Here is a 20,680-nt window from a genome sequence, read left to right as displayed (position 1 = left end):
ATATAGACAGGTGAATCACAAATTCAAGAGCCTTGAATTAGGCCCACTCAGAACAGGTGAGGATGGGCACTAATCTGAGAAAATATCTGCTCTAGATTCAACCTGACTGAACTGGGCTGTGTTGGTGAGGACTGTGATAGATTATCCAAATGGAATAATTGAGAAGGGTTTAATAAAGGGACTACTTACAAGAGTATTTGTCGGGTCAGGGGAAATCAGCAACATTTAGTGAATCATCTTGGGAGTAGAGTGCCATTACCACCCCTCTGCTTGAGAAGAAGAGGAGGTGTGGGGACTAGAACCTGGAGGGTAAAGTACTATAACCTTTAGTAAAGGAATGTGGCCACTGACAACCTGTGATGTGATGGGAAGGATCTGATGGAAACTAAGGAGCTGATGGTTATGACCTCATTGTCTTCTTCCTCCAGCCTCCTGTCAGAGCCTCCCATGGCCAAACCCAAGTGGATGCTGAAGACAAAGGAGCCCATAGATGTGGTCCACAGAGGCCAGTTTCCAGGAACAGAGTACAGGGTGGAAGAAAGAGAATATCCAACACTTTTCACACCTTTTGCCCTTCATCATCCACCTTGTCCAGATGAAGGCGTCATGTCCCCAGCCCCAGGACGTACAAAATCCCATTAGTTACTGAATGACATCGTACTCCCACCTGAAACCTAAAGTGTTAACCATAATGCTCTTCATGTAAGGTTTGGGGGTAAAAGTGAAGGAAGAGAATCAAGTAATTAACATAAAAGCTGCTATTATCCCTCCTTCTATACCTGGTCATGAGACTCAAGTTGATAATTGTGTCTTCCTTGTTTTATTACCTATTACACATTTCCTAACTCTTTGCTACCACCTCAACTGATCAGGGTTTTTTTACCCTCATTTCTTCATAATCTGTGTCCTTTGGTAGCACTATCTTTTTTGGGTTGCCTCAGTTTTCCACTGATGAGTAATCTAGTGAAGAGAATACTCAATGGTGGTCTACGAAGTCTTGGATTCTGCATTTGGTCCTTCCTGACCTCATTGTATAGTGGTGACCCAATTTCTCCTTGGTAAGCAGATCACCTTGGTGAGTGGCACGCCCTCTTTTCTGATTATCGGTTCAGTAGAATGAGAAGCTGAAAATGGTTAGAAGGCAGTAGCAGCTTCTGACTTAACAGAACCTCACCCATGTTTTCTGGTTCACAGGGACCTCCACTGAGGCCAATGAGCCCAAGGTTGCCAGGATCAGAAGCAAACATCCCTTAAGAGGATACAACAGTGAGAGGCCACGCCCACATCCATGCTCCCAGTCTGGTTTCCAGACTTGGGCATTCCGTCTATGGGACAGCACCATACATTGGCTGCTGGTTTAAGGTATGTACCGTGTCCAATAGCAGGTTTTGCAGACTGCGGTCTTCCAGCAGGCACAGTAACTGAGCCTTCAGTGGGCCATTCAACTGGAATATGAAGCCATCTACTTTCTGAGGCATGTGGAAAGACCACATGAATTTAATTGGAACAAACTCTCTACTGCACTTTCTTTTTACTTTTAAGAAATGAGTTTCCTGGTCATAGGCAATGTGATTTACAGTGATGAATAAGGCATTCTGTAGGGAAGGATGGTGCTGGCAGAGCATTATGAGCGGGTAAAGCACAAATAAATGTAGAGTATGTATCTATTCATTTTAAGGACAAGTCACTGCCCCCACAATGCCGGAAGAGATTCAGTGTCATCAACCTGTCACTAGGTGACTGGCTATTCAGTTTAGGGAATAATCCCATATTGGGAACTCAGCACTGACCTCTGCTGATGGCAGCAAGGGCATTCAGCTGTGGCACTGATTATGTTAACCTTGGGGAGGTGAAGTCCATGTTGTTGAGACTACCATAGCTTCTATCTCAGGAAAGTGTGGAGCAAGCTACTTTTTCATGGTTCCATTGAGTTAGTCCCAATATGCCCTCTGGTAGGCACTCACATAGAACGTAAATATTTTCACAACCTTGGCCCATTCATTGAAGTCTATCCATATATCCCTTCCCAGTTCTCCTTGTCACCAATCTACCCTCACAGAAACATCAAGAATAATATTTGACTGAATATCAGGGCACTTTGCCCCAGCTAAGGTGATATGTAGATTAACCATCACTGTGCTCATGCAATTTGCTTGTGCCTGAATTGGTAGATAAGATAATGCTCAGCTCACAATGGTGGTGTCTGTCACATAGTCACATGATACTGTGTGACCAGGTCTAGGTTCTATCAGAGCCTAGTGACAAGTGGGGAACTGCTTTGTCAATGAGGAATAGTCAGCAAAAGAGGCCACACACCTCACACCTTAGAGATATCCATGTAGTTTTCCCATTAGAGTTCTCCTGGCGCTACAGACAGCATTTTATAGTCTATGTCTGAACACTTTCTCTACCACTGGGTCTGCTTACTTGTGTAGTCCCAGAGGCAGAGCAGCTTGTATTTCTTGATGTGGCATCCCTCAAAACTGGCGGCCTGAATGGGTCAGAGCAGCGTACCTAAGGGTGGTATATGTTATTCCCCCAAATCCACAGATCTACCAAATATCAAATCACTTTGTGGTAGGAAGTGCAAGATGGAGCAATTTGTCACTCATTCCTGACATCATTCACACCCCTGGGTCCCTAGAAATTTCACAATGTGGAAGGCCTCTGAACTTTCATGGGGTTTATCTCCTATCCCCCAAAATGCATGCTTCTTATTAAGGCACCGAAAATATTTGCCACTTCCTGTTCACCAGGTGCAATTGGCACAATGTCACCAATGAAATACAGTGATTTGTTTTTATTTTTTATTTATTTATTTTTTTAACGTTTTATTTATTTTTGAGACAGAGAGAGACAGAGCATGAACGGGGAAGGGGCAGAGAGAGAGGGAGACACAGAATCGGAAGCAGGCTCCAGGCTCTGAGCCATCAGCCCAGAGCCCGACACGGGGCTCGAACTCACAGACCCCGAGATCGTAACCTGAGCTGAAGTCGGACGCTTAACTGACTGAGCCACCTAGGCGCCCCAGTGATTTGTTTTTAGATATCAAAATGATCAAGTTCTGTGGACTGTAGTACAATAGTGCGAAAGCAAGGTAGTGGATGAAGCCTTGTCATAAAAACCTCAGGTGGAAGTGTACTGCTGTCCTTGCCATGTGAAGGCAACTAGCTTTGCTGCTGGGAATTGGAAAAAACCCTTTTCTAGGCCTGTAGATGCACCTAGCAGGTGCCAAGGGTGTTTTTATTTGTTTTGGTTGAGATACCCATCTGGAACTACAGTTGCGATTGGCATCACCATGTGACTGAATTCTCCATAATCTATAGTCATTCTCTACAATCCATCTGGTTTCTACACCAGTCAAACATGAGTTAGATGTTAATGTGGTAGTAATTACCACTCCTGCATCTTTTAAGTATTTGATGGTTACATTAATCTGTGCAATTCTGACAGGGTTACTATATTTCTTTGGGTTCACTGTCTTGGTGTGGGGGAGAGGGAAGTTCCATTTGGAAGGGGACATTTCCCACTTGGAACTGCCATAATGGCCTCATTCCATGGGTCAGGAAGCCAGTGTGAGATTCTGTGAGTAGGTAACATATCTATTATTATTATACATTCTGGCACTGGGAAGGTAAGACGAGTGTGGTTTCTCAGTCTTATTGGACCCACTGTAAGAGAGACTTGGACTACTGCTATTCCATTTATCACCTGATCTCCTTGAGCTCACACTATGACTTGTGGACCACTGTGCCAGTTTGAATCTCCTGTGGTTAGCATGAGTTCAGAAACAGAATCTAACAGTCCCTGAAAGTTCTGGATAGTTCCCTTTCCCCATTTCGTTTAATGGCCTCTGGTCTCTCTGGGGAAAGATTGGGGAAGATTCACAGCATAGAGGTATGGCCACATTTCAGGTGCTTGTTCAAAGAGACTCCCTCACCTTTGCCCCCAAGTCAAAGGATTCTGGGCCTCTGGGTCCAAACACGGTAAATCCTGATTGTCCACCATGATTTTCCCCACTAGACCCAGAATTATACATGTCAAGTAGCACCTAAATAGTCTGTACATCCACTGCAGTCCTGAGGAACCCATGATTAGGTAGCCAGTGCCAGAGATCCCTACAGACCCAAACTTTCTAATTATCACTCCAGTTTCACACCTTATTATGGTAATTGTGTCCACTGTGGCTTTGAGACTCCTGACCCCTACTACACTGGGATCCCGTTTTTTCCATTTAAACCAAGGAGTCTAATTTCATTGCAACCTCTCCCATTGTCATTTCCTGCTTACAGAAAACAGCCAAAAGCTTTTCAAGGAGGTCTGTGAACACTTCACAATGGAATTCTTCTGGCCTTGAGAGGAGAGTATCCTCTGGCCTCCTGGGGAGTGTGGTTAAGGTGTGGCTGTGCATGTTGTACAGAATAGATCCCCTCCAACATTCTTAACCTCTCAAACCTTCAGTTTCCTTCTCAGAATGCTAGAAAAGTCCTCATTAACGGCCAGCCACTGTTGAGTCCAGGCTTTTGTTGGCCAGTAAAGCTATGACTGCCACTCCCAGCTGCTCAAGCCAGCACATGAAGTCCTGAATCTTGGGTGAGCACGCCTGTACCATTAAATTCTCCCATTCAATGCTCTTACGACTCCCTCCTATATATGCTTCCCAGGCTCCTCCTGGGGGTTCTGCAGCCCTTTTGATGTATGGGCTCTCTCTCCCCTGTACCATGCTTTGTCCTTCTCCATCTGGGCTATACTAGGACATAACTCTTGCTATGGGCCTGGAGGCAATGAAGGCTGTGGAACAAGTCCTGAGGTGACTTTGCCACATCTGTGTCTGCTCAAATGTCCTATGAATCAGCGTCTCACTTTTGTACCAGTGGAAGGCATAAGAATTCTAGTGGGATTGAACATTTAATAGACTCTGTGTGTATGTCACCTTTATAATTAGTCCCTGGGCATAGCTGCCCAACAAGAGATCTGTGGCTCTCTCAAAGCTACCATCAAGGCTTTCTGCATTTCCATCCATGTTCCAAGTATTCAGGACCTTCGATTTATCCCTCCTCTGTATATGGTCTCTGGGACTATCATAGATCAGCCACCCTACACCACAGTAATCACCACTGTCAGCATAGCTAAGCCACTGGATATGCCAACATTGTGTCTTCCATCCGCATTCTTTTAATGCCACTCATAGTGATAATTGGAACAACTACGATGCCACTGTATTTTATTTTATTTTATTTTATTTTATTTTATTTTTTGAAATGTTTATTTATTTTTGAGAGAAACAGAGAGAGTATGAGCTAGGGAAGGACAGAGAGAGAGGGGAGCAGATGATCAAAAGGGGCTCTGTGCTGACAGCAGGGAGTCCAATGTGGGGTTTGAACTCATGAACCATGAGATCATGACCTGAGCCAAATCAGGTGCTTAACCGACTGAGCCACCCATGTGCCCTGATGCTACTGTATTTTATGGATTAACTGCATTCTGTTTCCCTCTGTCTGGCAAGAGGATATCCCTGCCATACATCTCAAATATGTGAGCAACCCAATTCTAGAATCTCATCTGAGGGTTATTTTCCTATAGGGCCATCCCTGGTACCATTACTTTATCAGTCAGTGTCCCAATGGGACACTGAAGTGGGGTAATTGCAGAGGGTTTAACAAAGATATTTACAAAGTTGTGAGCAGTGGTTAAGGGAAATCAACAGGGTATGGTATAAATACCCTTGGGCTAGAAAAAGCTGAGATCCCTGGTCTTATCTAGGTCTGAGTGGTTACCAGAACCTGGAGAGGGGGCTGTAGTTCTAGGAAGAGGCCACAGAAGAGGCTCTGTGGCCTTGGTAAAGGGAATGCCGTTACTGTCAATCCTCAGCTCAAAAGGGCAAGAGCCTGAGACAGGGAGGCCCAGACTCCAGGGGAAAACCAGACTCTCATCCATGTTCTTGTTCAGGTACAGAAAACCTAGGGGACTCCCATCAGCACATCACCCTGGAAATCCTCTAGCTCTGTGTAGACTAGCTGCATGAAAATTGATAGAGCATACTTCCTGATTTTGGAAAAAAAAAAGTCACCTATTAAAGATATTTGGGGGAAACTTGGGGAAATTTGAATATAAGAATTGATATTAGATGATCTCAAAAAATTTCATTAAGTGTGATTGTTTCTTGCGGACAACAGGAAAATGTCCTTATTTTTAAAATGCAGTTTAAAAAAATGGCATGGTGTCTGTAATATACTTTAGGACAGTTCAGCCAAAAAGGAAAATATGTGGTTCTAGAGAGATGCAGGAAATAGGGCAAAATGCTAGTAGTTCTTTAATCTAGGTGGTGGGTAAATGAGTGGTCATTAATTAATTCTTCTTTCTGTATGTTCAAAATTTTTCAAAATATAAAGGTAACAACATAACGGCATCTGTGGCTTCCCATTTCCTCCAAGAAGTGGAAACAGATAGAAGCATTCAGCAGTTGGACAGCTGTTCAGTAAATGGGGCAGGGTACCATTTCTCAGTGTAGGGTCACTAGACCAGCCTGTATAAAAAGTAACTACAGAGCTTGATAAAATGCAGATTCCTGGGCCAGATTTTTCTGGGCATCTGCATATTTAACAGATTTCCTGGGTGAGAAGCACAGGGTAATAAAGTACCACTGAACTAAAAGTCAAGAGTGTGGGACTGCTGGGTGGCCCAAGTTGTGTAGGCATCTGACTTCAGCTCAGGAACTATCTTGTCATTCATGAGTTCAAGCCCCGCATTGGGCTCTGTGCTGACAGCTCAGAGCCTGGAGTCTACTTCAGATTCTGTGTCTCCCTCTCTCTCTGCCTCTCCCCAGCTTGTTTTCTGTTTGTCTCTCTCTCTCAAAAATAAACATTAAAAAAAAAAGTCAAGAGTGAAACATCTTCTCTTTGCCACCTAATAGCTGTGTGATCTTAGACAATTTGCTTAACTTCCCCCATCCCTGATGGTGTCATATGTAAAGCGGTGACATTATATACATGCTACTTTCCCTACCTCACTGATTAGTTTATTCCATATTGTATGTTTCTCATGTGCTCTACAAAATGCTATTCATCTGTAAGGTGATCTCCTACAGGGTGAGAAAGAATAACTATTGCTTACTGAATGCTTGTTATGCATATTAGTAAGCATGGCAAGTACAGTATTTGGTTTGATGCTCATAACGATGAGGAGAGACACAAATGACACGCTTCTCTTTACAGATGAGGAAATAGGCTTGTTCACAGTTGTATCCATTTCCTATTGCTGTGCTAACAAACTGCCACAAACTTAGCGGCTCAGATTACTCATTCATTTGTTCGTTCATTCATTCATTTATATTTGTTCCGGAGGTCAGAAGTCCTAAAATCAAGGTGTCGACAAGGCTGTGTTCCTTCTCGAAGCTCTGGGGGAGAATCTAGTCCCTTGCCTTTTCTAGATTCTGAAGGCTAGGTGTGCTTGGCTAGGGCCCCTTCTTCCGTCTTCAAACCCAAAGTGCAGCATCTTCAAATCCCTCTCTTCTCCGCCTTTCTCTCACTCTGTGACCTTTGATTTGTATGTCCCGTCACACCTTCTCTTTTCCTCCAGTCCTCCTGCCTCCCTCTTAGAAGGGCACTTGTGGTTACATTGGGTCTTCCTGAATAATACAGAATACTTTCCCCACCTCAAAATCCTTAAACTAATCACCTCTGCAAGGTCCCTTTTGCCATGTAAGGTAACACATTTACAGATTCTGGAGATTAGGACGCAAACATCTTTGGGGGCCATTATTCTACCTACTGCCATTGTATAATTAGCGAGTACCCATCTGATTCCAAAGCCCATGGCCCTGGGCTGCTCCCTCAAAGATAACTTGCGCCAGTGACATGCCAGACACCCTCCAAGCCCCCTCTTCCTCCATTTGTTAGGATCCCCTATCCTATGGTTTATCAAGCGAGGGGCTGGTCTGGATTTCACCCCAGCTGTCGAATGAATGTTGAATGGTAGATAGCCAATGCCACAAGTAATGAGTCAGAACAGTCCCAGCAGCCACACAGGTCCAACAGAGGCTTCGGATGGAAATGAAGCCATGTGGCAGGGCTCTGAACTATACGGTCACATCATCTGGGATGCTGGGACCTAAGGTTTCCCATTGCCCTCCACAACACCACTGAGGCACACACGTGCTTTTCTTTCCTTGATTGTAGAAGCAGTATTTACTCATTTTGGAAACTGAAAATAGAAATGAGCATAAAGGAGGAAACATCACAAAATTCTCAAAATTCAGGCAGATTTTTTAACATGGTCTGGTTTGCTCCACTTTTTTCCTATACATTTTTACACGGTCTAGATCATACTATATATGTAATTTTGCTTCTTGCTTTTCCCCCTCAACATTATATTGTGAATATTTCTCCAAATCATTGAAAACTCTTTGTAAACATCATTTTTAATGACTGCATAATGATCCATTGTCAAAATGTATCATTGCTTACTTAATCAATACATTCTTTTTGGACAATTAGGTTAGATTTTTTTCCAATTATTTTTTTGTGCCATTAACTGCTTCAGTTAATATTTTTGTGCATCAATCTATGCATTATGAAGTTGCACCTGATGCTGGAGTTAAGCTTTAAAATCAAAATGTAAAACAAAAATTGAGGATAGGTAAAATTAATCTTGAAAGAAATCCCTTAAATCAACCTTAATCCATTAAGGCCACCAGAAACTCAAAAGTAAGAATTAACTATTTGTATTTCTCTTTGCATTTAAGCTGTGGCTGTTTTCCCTGGGGCAGTGGATAACATATGGTTGAATAGGAAAGCTTAATGGGGTAAAGACATTTTTCCTCCCTCCTTCCATCTTTCTTTTCCTCCCTCCAGCCCTTTCAGATATAGTTAAGTACATACATCACTCTTATTTTGATTATGGCTGACCCTTGAACAACATGATGGTTAGGGGTGCTGACGCCCCACACATTTGAAAATCTGTATATAACTTTGGACTTTCCCAAAACTTAATGACTAATACCCCACTGTTGACTGAAAACCTTATCAATAACATAAATAGTTGATGAATATATAGTTTGCATGGTATATGTATTATATACTGTATTCTTATAATAAAACTAGAGAAGGGGAACCTGGGTGGTTCAGTCGGTTAAGCATCCAACTTTTGCTCAGGTCACGATCTCGAGGTTCGTGGATTTGAGCCTCGCATCAGGTTCTGTGCTGACAGCTCAGAGCCTGGAGCCTGCTTCGGATTTTGTGTCTCCCTCTCTCTCTGCACTTCCCCCACCCACACTCTGTCTCTTTCTCTCTCTCAATAATAAATATGTTAAATTTTTTTTTTAAAAAGCTGGAGAAAAGAAAATGTTATTAAGAAAATTGTAAGGAAGAGAAAATACATTTAGAGTACTGTCCTGTATTTATCAATACCACAAGTTTGGGTCCTCTATGAATCATCTGTCAGTACGTACATCAGTATAGCCTTATGTGACATAAAACACTACAGATTTCATATGTATAACTGACGCTAGACGTCAAAAATGAAAAGATAATGTACAGTCTGTGTTTGTATGTATAATTTTTTTTTAATGTTTATTTTTGAGAGAGAGAGAGACAGGGTGTGAGTGGGGGAGGGACAGAGAAAGAGGGAGACATAGAATCCAAAGCAGGCTCCAGGCTCTGAGCTGTCAGCACAGAGCCCAATGCAGGGCTCAAACACATGAACCGTGAGATCATGACCTGAGCTGAAGTTGGATGCTCAACCGACTGAGCCACACTCAAGTGCCCCTAAATTTTAACTTTTTATAATAGACGTGTGTATCTTTTATGGTAGCAAATGATAAAATAGGTTAGTATATCTATATTTTATGCATTCATACATGACCTACCTCACCTTTCCTTATTTTTTTTTTTTGATATTTCTAGGCTGCACTGTTTATTTGTGAGTTTTTTCAAACTGTCACAGATCTCCAAAAAACTTCCCAATATGTTTGTTGAAAAAAATTCACGTATGAGTGGACCCACGCAGTTCTAACCTGTGTTGTCCAAGGGTCAGCTGTATTTCCCTAAGTGGATGCTCTGAAGGGTGATTCCTGAGACCAAGTGCATGCTGTGTGGTCAGTGGGGTGTTTCAAACACTGCTTCAGTCCGCTGGGCCCTGCCTCTTGTTCCCTCATTCCTTTGACCAGCTATGTGAGGGGCAACCTGACAACCTTTCTGTGGCCTCTAGATTCCTCTTTAGGGCATTTCTAAAGCCTTGGAACACCCAAGTGTGCAATCTGGAAGCATTAGTGCCTGCGAGCCCACTTGAACCTTCGGTGATGGGGCCAGTAGATGATTGCTTCCCCTCCCTGCCCAGGGTGAGAACTTTTTTTTTTATGTTCATTTATTTATTTTGAGAGAGACAGTGCAAGTGGGGGAGGGGCAGAGACAGAGGGAGAGAGAGAGAGAGAGAGAGAGAGAGAGAGAGAGAGAGAGAACCCTGAGCAGGCTCCCTGCTGCCAGCGCAAAGCCTGACACGAGGCTCAATCCCACGAATCATGAGATCATGACCTGAGCTGAAATCAAGAGTTGGATGCTTGGGGCACCTGGGTGGCTCAGTTGGTTGAGCATCTGACTTCGGCTCAGGTCATGATCTCACAGTTTGTGAGTTTGAGCCCCACATCAGGCTCTGTGCTGACAGCTCAGAGCCTGCTTCAATTCTGTGTCTCCCTCTCTCTGCTCCTCCCCTGCTCACACTTTGTTTCTCTCTCCCTCAAAAATAAATAAACATTAAAAAAAAAAAAGAGTTGGACGCTTAACGGACTGAAGCACCCAGGTGACTCAGGGTGGGAACTTTTAAGATGCATTTCACGAGCCTCCTCAGAAGGTCCTGCAGGTTTGAGCCCCAGCCACCAACTGTGGAGTTACCTGATAACACAACCCCGGGCTGGCGTCTCTCCTTTGGTTTCCTTGTGGGTGTTCTGCACTGCTTCCTGGGATCACCATCAAGCCACCATGCCAGGCTTTGCTTCAGGGACACCCAAGGCAAGACATCAGGTGTACCCTACTGGCAGGTGACAAAGGTCCAGTTATCCTGACTCTTAGAACCTTGAGTATCATCACTCTGTAATGGTTGATAATTGTTATGCCAAACAAGGGTACCACATTGTTGTTCCAATTTAAATTTCTGCGGCTAATGGTGAGGTTGAACATTCTTTTTCCATGGAAAAGTTTTTTTTCTCCATGTGTTGTAATTCTTTCTTTGATGTGTTAATTATTTAAAGTATCTTTATGATTCTGGAGTTCTAATCTTGCTGTTTATTGACAATTGTCTTTTCACATATAATGTAATCTTGGATAATATGCCCTGTCATCTGGCCTGCTGGGGCTCCTCAGAGAGGTTTTTTCTTTTTTTAGTTTATTTATTTTTGAGAGACAGACAGACACACACACACACACACACACACACACACACACACACACAGAGCTAGAGCGTGCAGGGGGAGGAGCAGAGAGAGAGGGAGACATAGAATCCCAAGCGGGCTCTGTGCTGACAGCCTGATAGCATGGATCCTGATGCAGGGCTTGAACTCAGGGCTCGAACCCTGAGATCATGACCTGAGCTGAAATCAGGAGTTGGACCTTCCACTGACTGCACCAAGGCACCTCTCCTCAGAGCAGTTTTGCATTTGTTTCTGTCAGACCACAAGGGGGATTACCATTCTATGATCACTTTTTATATTCTGTCCTTGGCTGGCAGTTCTTGGGATTACCATGAGATAATACTTTTCAATGTAAAAAAAAAAAAATCCTGTGGCATTTCTTCCACCAAAAGGTTAAGTAAGACCAGCTTCCTCATTGTCCCAGTTTGCCAGTGGACTGATTTTTTTTTCTGGTGCACCCTTTCACTTCAGAGACTCCTGTGGGGGTCTTAATTCCAACTCCCTCCCTTTCTCAGGCCCAGGGCTGCAGCCATTAATACTCAAATCTTTGGGTTTCCAAGGCCAGCCAACCCCTAGAGATAAGATAAAGTGAGAGCTCTCCCAGGCCAATGTGGTTTTGTTTTCTCTTCATTTTTTGGCCTCTGGGGGTTTCTCTTACCACGACCACCCCCCATCCCCTACCCCAACCTCAGCTATGCATTTAAAAAGGGTTTGTCATGTTTTACCCAGAATTGTCTTCATTTTCTAACAGGAAAGCATTCGGGCTATCTAGTTCTATGTTGGTGGAAACAGATGTTCTCACTCCAGCAAATCTTTGAGGCTTGGAAAGGGAGGCTGTGCTGATGCCTGATGAGGATAAATCTCAGAGGGATGAATCTTGGGCTCCTGGCTCAGCTGGCCTCCTCCACATGAAGATTCCGGAACAGACTTCCTCTCTGCTCCAGTGCTAGGGGGTTTTGTAGTTTATTTCCCAGGAGCCTAGCACAGTACCTGGCATACCATTAGTGCTTTATAAATGCTTGTAGGAAATGCTGTTCCTTACCCTTTTCCATTATGAAACTCCTCAACATTCAGGCTTTGGGGATCTGTGTTCAGTTCCTATTTTTCTTGGAAATATGCACAAGAGTCAAGCTTAGGACTAATGTCCTTATGGTTTTTCCACATTCAATCTATCAGCAAGGCCTTTTGTTTCTACTCCAAAAATATGTCTTGAATGTTCCATTTCTTTCCATGTCCACTGCCACTCCTTCACAAAGGGTGCCATTGATGGGCCAGGGCAAGCATTTCATGAGGGGGAAGTTGGTAGTCTCCCTCCAGACCCACCCACTGCCAGCCCATTCTCCTTTATCAGAGCAGAATAATTAGGCTGCCTGACTGCTTCCAGTCCTTCCAATGTCTCCCAGTGCACTTAGATTAAAATTAGGATGCCTTACCATGGCCTCAAGGCCATCGGTTCCTGGTGACGGCTACCTCTCTTAATTCACCATCCACTCCCCCACCCTCTTGGCTCCCATCCAACATTTACTTTGAGTTACTCAAATCCATGAGTTCTTTACTGCCTCAGGGTACACAGCACTCTTCTGCTCAATCTTGGAATTGGAGTTTTTTACTAGAATTTAGGAATGCACTAAAATGTCAACAGTCTTTGCTTCCCTCAGGGGGGTAATTACAATTTATAACTATTTTTCCAGTTTGGTTGTTTTATGTTTTTTTTGTGTGTGGTTATCTGTCTACCCCTTTAGGATGTAAGCTCCATGTAGGGAGAGACATTCTCTCTCTTTGTCATTGCTGGGTCCATAGCATATAGTATGTGCTCAATAAATACATGTTGAATGACAGAGTGAACAAATGAATCGTAGGTTCTCTTTAAGGGGTTCAGCCCTCCTCAGCTGTTTTCCTGGATCTCTAGCCAAGGACAGTCAGGGCCTTCCATGATTTGTAGAGATAATTATCTCTTGGAGATCCCTGAATGGGATCTGCCCTGAATTTTCCTTCCCTTCCCTTCCCTCCCCTCCCCTCCCCTCCCTTCCCCTTCTCTCCCCTTTCTTTTCCTTTCTTTTTTATTTTCAGACAAAAATCATATTCAGGACTAGAATGAGAATTCTTCCTAGAGAGGGAATTTTCTTTGTTGGGATAAATAGCTTGACTCAGCTCTTGGGGATACAAGATGAGACTATGCAAGGGCTGGTTTTGGGCAGGGACCCAAGCAATAATAAGAGTTGTTTGACCTGCTTTTCAGGAGAAAATGAGGAAAATTTTGTCTCAGTTTGAGAGGAATGGAGAGAGGAGACAAGAGATGACTAGGAGATGGTGACAAGCTGTTTGTGGTCAAGATTTTGACCAGAAGAAGCAGAAGCTTTCTCATGAAGTGGCTGGAACAACGGAGATTCTGAGGAGGGTCTGGGGAGCAGTGGTTCCAGAGCTGCAGGCCCAGGCTCCTCCCGTCTCTCTGCATCGCTATCCTCCACTTGTGGACTCTCCCACCTGGCTGTGTCACATCTATGTAACTCTGGACACAGGTCCTCATGTGACTGCCTTGTAAGGCAGAAGGTGGAAAGGGAGCGGGAGAGAGATTTTCCTTTTGTATCTTTTTATTTTCACTAAGAAGGAAAATATTTTCCAGAAGCTTCTAGGACACTCCCCTTCAGAACACTGGCTAGATCTGGTATTTCTGAGTGCAGCCGCCTACACCTAAACCCACCCGGCAGTGGGCAAATTGGGTTGTCATGATCACTCAGGCCCATCATGGTTCACCTCCTGGTCTCTCCTGGTCCTTCCTGTTGGAGAGCTCACCTTTGGAGAACATCGACCCTATGCTGGAATAAAAATGAGTTTTCATTAGCAAGAAAAAAGCAGGAGATGTATGGTACACAAACGACCTCTCTTCTGAGCTTTCAAGAATTTGTAAAGTGCACTGTCTTCAGCATCACTGGGCATATGCATGCCTATGTGGGACCCTTCGCAGAGCTCATGCTCACCTGCCCTGCAGTGGTGGCTTCAGCCCCAGGGTTAACAGCTGATGTCTGCCCTGATTGCCAGTGGCTATTCCATGATGGTTAAATATTTCCAGTGTCACCCTGGTTGTGTGCAAATCACATGTCGGTCAGCACAATGTGAGTCCAAGTTGTCGGGTAGAGGCCGATTGGACCATAAAACTTAAGTCTCCAAATGGATATGTGAAATCTCTAGGGATGACATGACATCCTCGAGTCATGGAAAAGATGTGTGAGCCAACCTCGCTTAGATTTTCAGTGGCCGGAGGATTTAGCTGACAAGTAGGTTATAACTGCACTGTACCGCCTACTTCCCGAGGAGGAGGACATGCAGGCTCTGAGGAATTCTCAGAGAAGACTCACAAGAGTCTCCCAGGGGTGTTGTTAAGTTGGCCTGGCTCCTCCTCCTCTCTTTACACTTGCCTGGATTCTTCTTGCCCTTCCTTCCAGGAGTCCGTCAAAGTTTGGGGGAGGTCTGTGCAGCCGTAGCCCCCTGAGTCTTCCTCAGACTAGCCAGCCAGCTTGGGGTGAAGGTGTGGAGTTCCATTCCCCTTTCCAGCTCTGGAAAGAACAGTGAGAGCTTCTGCCCTAGTGAGACCCCCTGAGGGAGTGTGGGGGGCAGGAGTTAGATGTCCACACCTGGAAGGATGTGAGAAGGGGGTCCCCACACCAGGATATTCCTCAAGGATTGGGCCCTTTGTCTAAAAGGAATTCTTGGGCACATCATCCTCCACTGATAATTCCCATTTGGGCTTCTGAGGCTCAGTTGTAGTTGATTCTCCAAGTGTAAAGCCAAAGGAGCCGTTAGGTAGCAATTGTGTAGCAATTAGGTAGCTCAGAATAAGACCTCCAAAGACAGTTATTAAACCAACTGGGATGAAGGCAAGAAGGGGTGCTAATTCTGCCTAGCTTAACAGCAGTATAATTTTTCTGGCATTTTTCTACAATTTGAAAGTGGGTAGGAGCTCCAGCTGATGCAAAGCAGAATGGTGGCAGGTGATGCAGAACAGGTGACTGCTGATGTTGCTGCCTTAGGAGGATCAGCATCTCACCCAAGCCTTTGCTGGGATGGGCAGCCTTTCCTCCTTAGCAAAGAAGGATCCAGTCCTGCTGGGTTCCTATGCTCTCCTAGCAGGCAGGAGGCAGAAATTCCCCTGAGGAGGCCAGTGCTGGGCCAATCTCTTCTCTTTGGTGCCTCAGATTTACACAGCCTTTGGGCTTATATATATCTGCTCCACTGTGTTGGGCTCTATTCCCCAAGTTTACCTCATGATCCATGGATGCTTCAGCTTTAGTCCTCATGTCTGCATTCCAGCCAGCAGGAAGGAGAAAAAGGGAAGATAATTTCCTGCCTCTTCCTTTAATGACATCTTGAAATTGCACACACCACTTCTGTCAATATCCAATGGGCCAGAACCTAGTGACATGGCTTCACAAAGCTGTGAAGGGGCCTGTTTGCCAAATGAGACAAAAGAGGCACCTGGAAATAAAAATTACAGTAAATGACAAATGAGTCAGGAGCGGTGGGATAGAATAAGCACAGAACCTGGGGGAAGAAGGCAGCAGGGCTCTGGGCTGAACATCCGGACTTTTCCCTGGGCATCTGCAGGCCTGGGAAGGAGAAACTGAGGAGCAGAAGGTTATCCCTGGCAGAGGTGGGCCAAGGTAGTCAAGGTAGGTTGGCAACGTCTCTTTCTGCAGGCTTCATGATTGGAACTTCAGAGGTAATGGCACATAATATAAACACTGTTTTGTTCTGGTACTATCTCATCATAAGTGGTAATGCTGTTGGCAGCCAGGTTATATCCTCCATGGTATATATACCTCACTCACAGGAGGCAGAAACATGAAAAGAGTTGTTTCCAGGAACGTTGAAAGTTTCCACTTTCCTGTCCTCTTGCAGACTGCTCTCTGCCTCGGTGGGATCTAGCACAAGGTGTGTGGGGGCGGGCGAAGGGGTGGTGTGTGTGTGTGTGTGTGTGTGTATGTGGAGGGGCTGTTGCAGAAAGGATCTCCCTTCTTTAAAGCCTTCGCTTTTACTCTTGGCATTATCGCCACATGATGTTCTAACGCAGTTGTATTTGTCTTTATTTTTATAAGTATTGAAAGTGTTTATTGTTAAATGTTATATATTTGAAAAATTGTTTTGTCATTTCTTAATTAAAAAAAATTTTTTTTATACATAGAGGCTCAAAAACGGAAGTGACTCATGTCTGCCTGTGTCCACCCTTCTGGTTTTATCTTGGCATTTCCGCTATCTCACCCCAGCACGAAGAGATCAGTGATCTGGATGGTTCACCTGGCATTTTCCAACCCTGCATGGCGTTCGCCAATCATTCTCTGCCCTTTTACCTTCTCCCTTCATCAGATTTTGGTGTCGGGGTTATGTGATTTGTTAAATAAATTAATAACTTTCCTTTCTTTTTTTGGTACTTTCTGAAAATGTTTATGTAACAGAGGAGCTAATCTAACCTTGGCAATTTAAAGAAATCGAGCAGGAAGTCTGTCAGGTGCTGAGTCTACTTTGAAGGTGGTTCCTGCCAAACTTTCTTAGGTCTTGTCGATTTCAAACTTTCCACATCTTGTGGCATTGCTTTTGGCTATTTATATTTACTAGAAAAAGCGTTTTTTAAAGATCTCCAGATTTATATTTATTTAATCTTTTTGTCTCTGATGTTTATCAGTTTCTAATTTCTCATCTTTTTTATTAAAATTGTTTTCTTTATTATACTTGCCAAATGTTAATCAATTTTGTTTCTTGTCAAAGAACTAGATTTTAATTTACTTATTCAATTCATTTTTCTACAAATTTATTTTTTTCTACTGTTAAGTTCACTTTATAGTCTATTTACTTTCTTTTTATTTTTTATCATTTTTAAAATAATAAACATAATTAAGGTCATGATGTTTCCTTTGAGTTTAACTCTTTTTTTTTTAAATAGACTTTATTTTTTTAGGATAAGTTTAGATAGACAGTAAAATTGAGTGGAAGGTCAACAGAGAGGTCCTTATATACAGGTTCCTTCTGTTATGCGTAAGTAGAGAGTTTCTATTATTCAACCATAAAAAAGAAGGAAATCTTGCCATTTGTGACAACATGGATGGATCTTGAGGGCATTCTGTTAAGTGAAATAAGTCAGAGAAAGAGAAATACAATATGATCTCACCTATATGTGGAATCTAAGAAAGAAAGAAAAAATGGTTGCAAGTGGCAGAAGGTAGGGCAAAATAGGTGAAAAGGGTCAAAAGGTACAAACTTTCCAGTTATAAACTAAGTCCTGGGGATGTGATGTACAACATGGTGACTATAGTTAATAATACTGTATTGCATATTTGAAAGTTCCCTAAGAGAGTAAATCTTAAATGTTCTCATCACACACAATTTTTTTAACTATGTTTGGTGATGGATGCTAACTGGATTTATTGTGGTCATCATTATGCAATATATACAAATATAAAATCACTATGTTGTACACCTGAAAATATGATAGTGTTATATGTCAATTTCAATAAAAAATAAAATAATTTTATTCTCAAAAACACCCACAAAAAAACAAAAGTAAAGAAGTTTCATGAAACCTTTCATAAAATGTCATAAAGTAGGGGTGCCTGAGTGGCTCAGTTGGTTAAGCATCCGACCTGGCTAGGTCATGATCTTGTGGTTCAGGGGTCCGAGGTCCACCTTGGGCTCTGTGCTGAGGGCTCAGAGTCTGGAGCTTGCTTCAGATTCCTTGTCTCTCTCTCTCTGCTCCCCCCCCCCCCGACTTGTGCTCTGTCCCCCCCACCCCAAAATAAAATAAGCATTAAAAAAATGGCATAAAGCAAAGAACATCTCCCTGTTTTCTGAAAGTTCATGCTCCACCCATTTGCAAAAGACTTACTTTGAGGTACCTGTACTCCCTGCCCCCACACACGAGCAGCCTCCTCCACTATATCAACATCCGCCACCTGAATTGGTACATTTGTTACAACCAGTGAACCTACACTGATCCATCATATTCACCTGAATTCTAGAGCTTACCAAAGTCTTCAGTCTTAATACTATCATTCTATGGGTTTGGACAAGTTTGTGATGAATGTCTCCACCGTTATTGTATCATAGAGACTAGTTTCATGGCCTTAAAAATCCTCTGTGCTCTGCCTATTCCTCTCTCCTCCCCCTTTAACTCTTCTTTCAAGCCAACTGGTTTCAGTAATGGTCACATTTATTGTTTTTTCAGAATAGCTTACCATTATATTCTTAATTTTCTTCATATCATTGCTTCTTTGAAGAGTGTTTTTCAACATCCAAGTGATTAAGACTTTAAAAATCATTGTTTTTGTCTAGATTACTGATTTTCAGTTTTTATCACTTGAAATCAGAGAACACGGACTGAGAAGTTTCTGACCAAAATTTGATTGAGAGGAAATTTAGTTTTTGTTACTTAGCATGTCATCAACTTTTACAACTTAAAATGAATGTGCATTTTATGTTTTTAGGAGCCATGAAATAATTCAGCTTGTGATTGGAAGATATACTGTGTATTGTTTAAATCTTTTGATATTCATAGAGACTTATTTTAATGCCCTGCCTGTGGTCAGTTGTGGCAAATGTTCGTGTGCAGTCAAAGAATATGCACTCTGAAATTAGGAGTTGTGTTCTATAAATGTTAATTGGGTTAAGTTAGTTGATTGTTCATGTCTTCTATATTTTCACTAGTATTTTTTCATCAGTTATTGAAAGACAGATATTAAGAAACTTTCCACTGTACTTTTGATTTTATCAATTTCTCCCTTTAGCTCTTTTAATTTTTAAAATGCATTTTGAAGATCTGCTATGAGTTGTATATGCATGTCTTCTTAATGAATTAATCCTTGTATAATTAGGACATGACCCTCTATCTATAGTAATACTCTGACATAAAGTCTACTTTGTTTGGTACTGATTATAGCCATGCCAACCCTCTCCTGCTTATAATTTGCTTTAAACCTGTCCGTGTCTTTATACATAACAGCGTATATATTTCATCTTGCTTTTGGATCCTGTTCGTCAAATTCTAACCCTTAATTGGAATGTTTATCCCATTTACATTCAATGTAATTATTATATGATTAGATTCATATCTCCCAGGTGAACTGGTTATTCATCTCATTAGTTCTGTATTCCTTTGTTTCTTCTTTCCTGACTTAAAAATAACCACTCTATTGAAGTATTATTGACATGCAAAAAGCTTTACATATTTAACGTATACACTTGATAAGTTTGGAGGTAAGTATACATTTGTGAAACCCTCACCACAAAGTTACTCATCATCTCCAAAAGTTTCCTCTTACCCTCTTTTTTTCTTCTTCTTCTCCTTCTCCTTTTTTGTGGTAAGAACACTCAATGTAAGATTTACTCTCTTAGAGAATTTTGGAGTATACAACACAGTATTGGTAACTATAGGCTCATAGGCTCTGTGCTGTACAGATCTCTAGGACTTATTCATCTTGCATAACTGAAACTTTGTACTCTTTGTCTAATACATTCCTGTTTGCCCCTCCCCCTGTCTCTTGACTTTTTGGGGGATGGGCAGGTAAACTGTGTATTTTTTGGTATTCCATTTTTCACTCGTATTGACTTTTTAATTATATCTCTTTGTGACATTTAATGGTTGCTCACAGTCTACCTTCTAAGGTACACGAGCTGTAGAAGAATTCCATTTACTCCGTCCTATATTTTGTGTTATTATTGTCTTATGCTATGAAACTCACAATATATATTATTTTTGGCCTAAATAGTCAGGAATGTTTTTAAAATTATTTTATTTTTATTTTATTTTTTTAAAATTCTTTTAAAAATTACACACATGCTTGAACACACACACATTCGCACAACTACAAAGATGAAATCTTTGATAGTAACTATTTGCACTCATGTTTACACTTCCTGTTGCTCTTCATTCATTCCTGCAGATCTGGGGTTCTATATATTCCATCTGGTGTATTGTTTCCTTTCAGAAAGATAGAATTCTTTCAGTCTGAAAAATCTTTGAACATTTCTTATATGTCTTCTTTCACCAATTCAGGTATGCTGGAAATGATTTCTTTAAGTTCTGTATGTCTGAAAATATCTTCATGTTGCCTTCCTTTTTGAAGAAACTTTGTATTGGATATAGAATTTTACATTAATAATTTGTTTTCTTCCAGCACTTTAAAAAGATATCATTCTATTGCCCTTTGACCTCCATTGTTTCTGGTGAGAAATAACATTTCCTTCTTCCCTGATTGCTCTTAAGATTTGATGTTCCTATTTGATTTTTAGTAG

The 20,680-nt window shown here is 42.2% G+C and overlaps 1 long non-coding RNA gene across 2 annotated transcripts in view; it reads left to right on the top strand.

The window, feature by feature from the left end:
* LOC105260715 overlaps positions 1–16,815 on the top strand; it is a 31,990-nt gene extending 15,175 nt beyond the window's left edge. For both annotated transcript variants that reach the window (XR_002743714.2, XR_890504.4), the window contains exons 2-3: positions 1,195–1,362; positions 16,581–16,815. This is a non-coding gene — a long non-coding RNA (uncharacterized LOC105260715). The remainder of the gene's footprint in view (positions 1–1,194; positions 1,363–16,580) is intronic.
* Positions 16,816–20,680: the final 3,865 nt, after the last annotated feature.

Source organism: Felis catus, chromosome B4 (assembly GCF_018350175.1).
Source record: "Felis catus isolate Fca126 chromosome B4, F.catus_Fca126_mat1.0, whole genome shotgun sequence".
Taxonomy (NCBI): domain Eukaryota; kingdom Metazoa; phylum Chordata; class Mammalia; order Carnivora; family Felidae; genus Felis; species Felis catus.
Note: the sequence above shows the minus strand (reverse complement) of the source record. Positions and strands in the feature narration are given on the sequence as shown.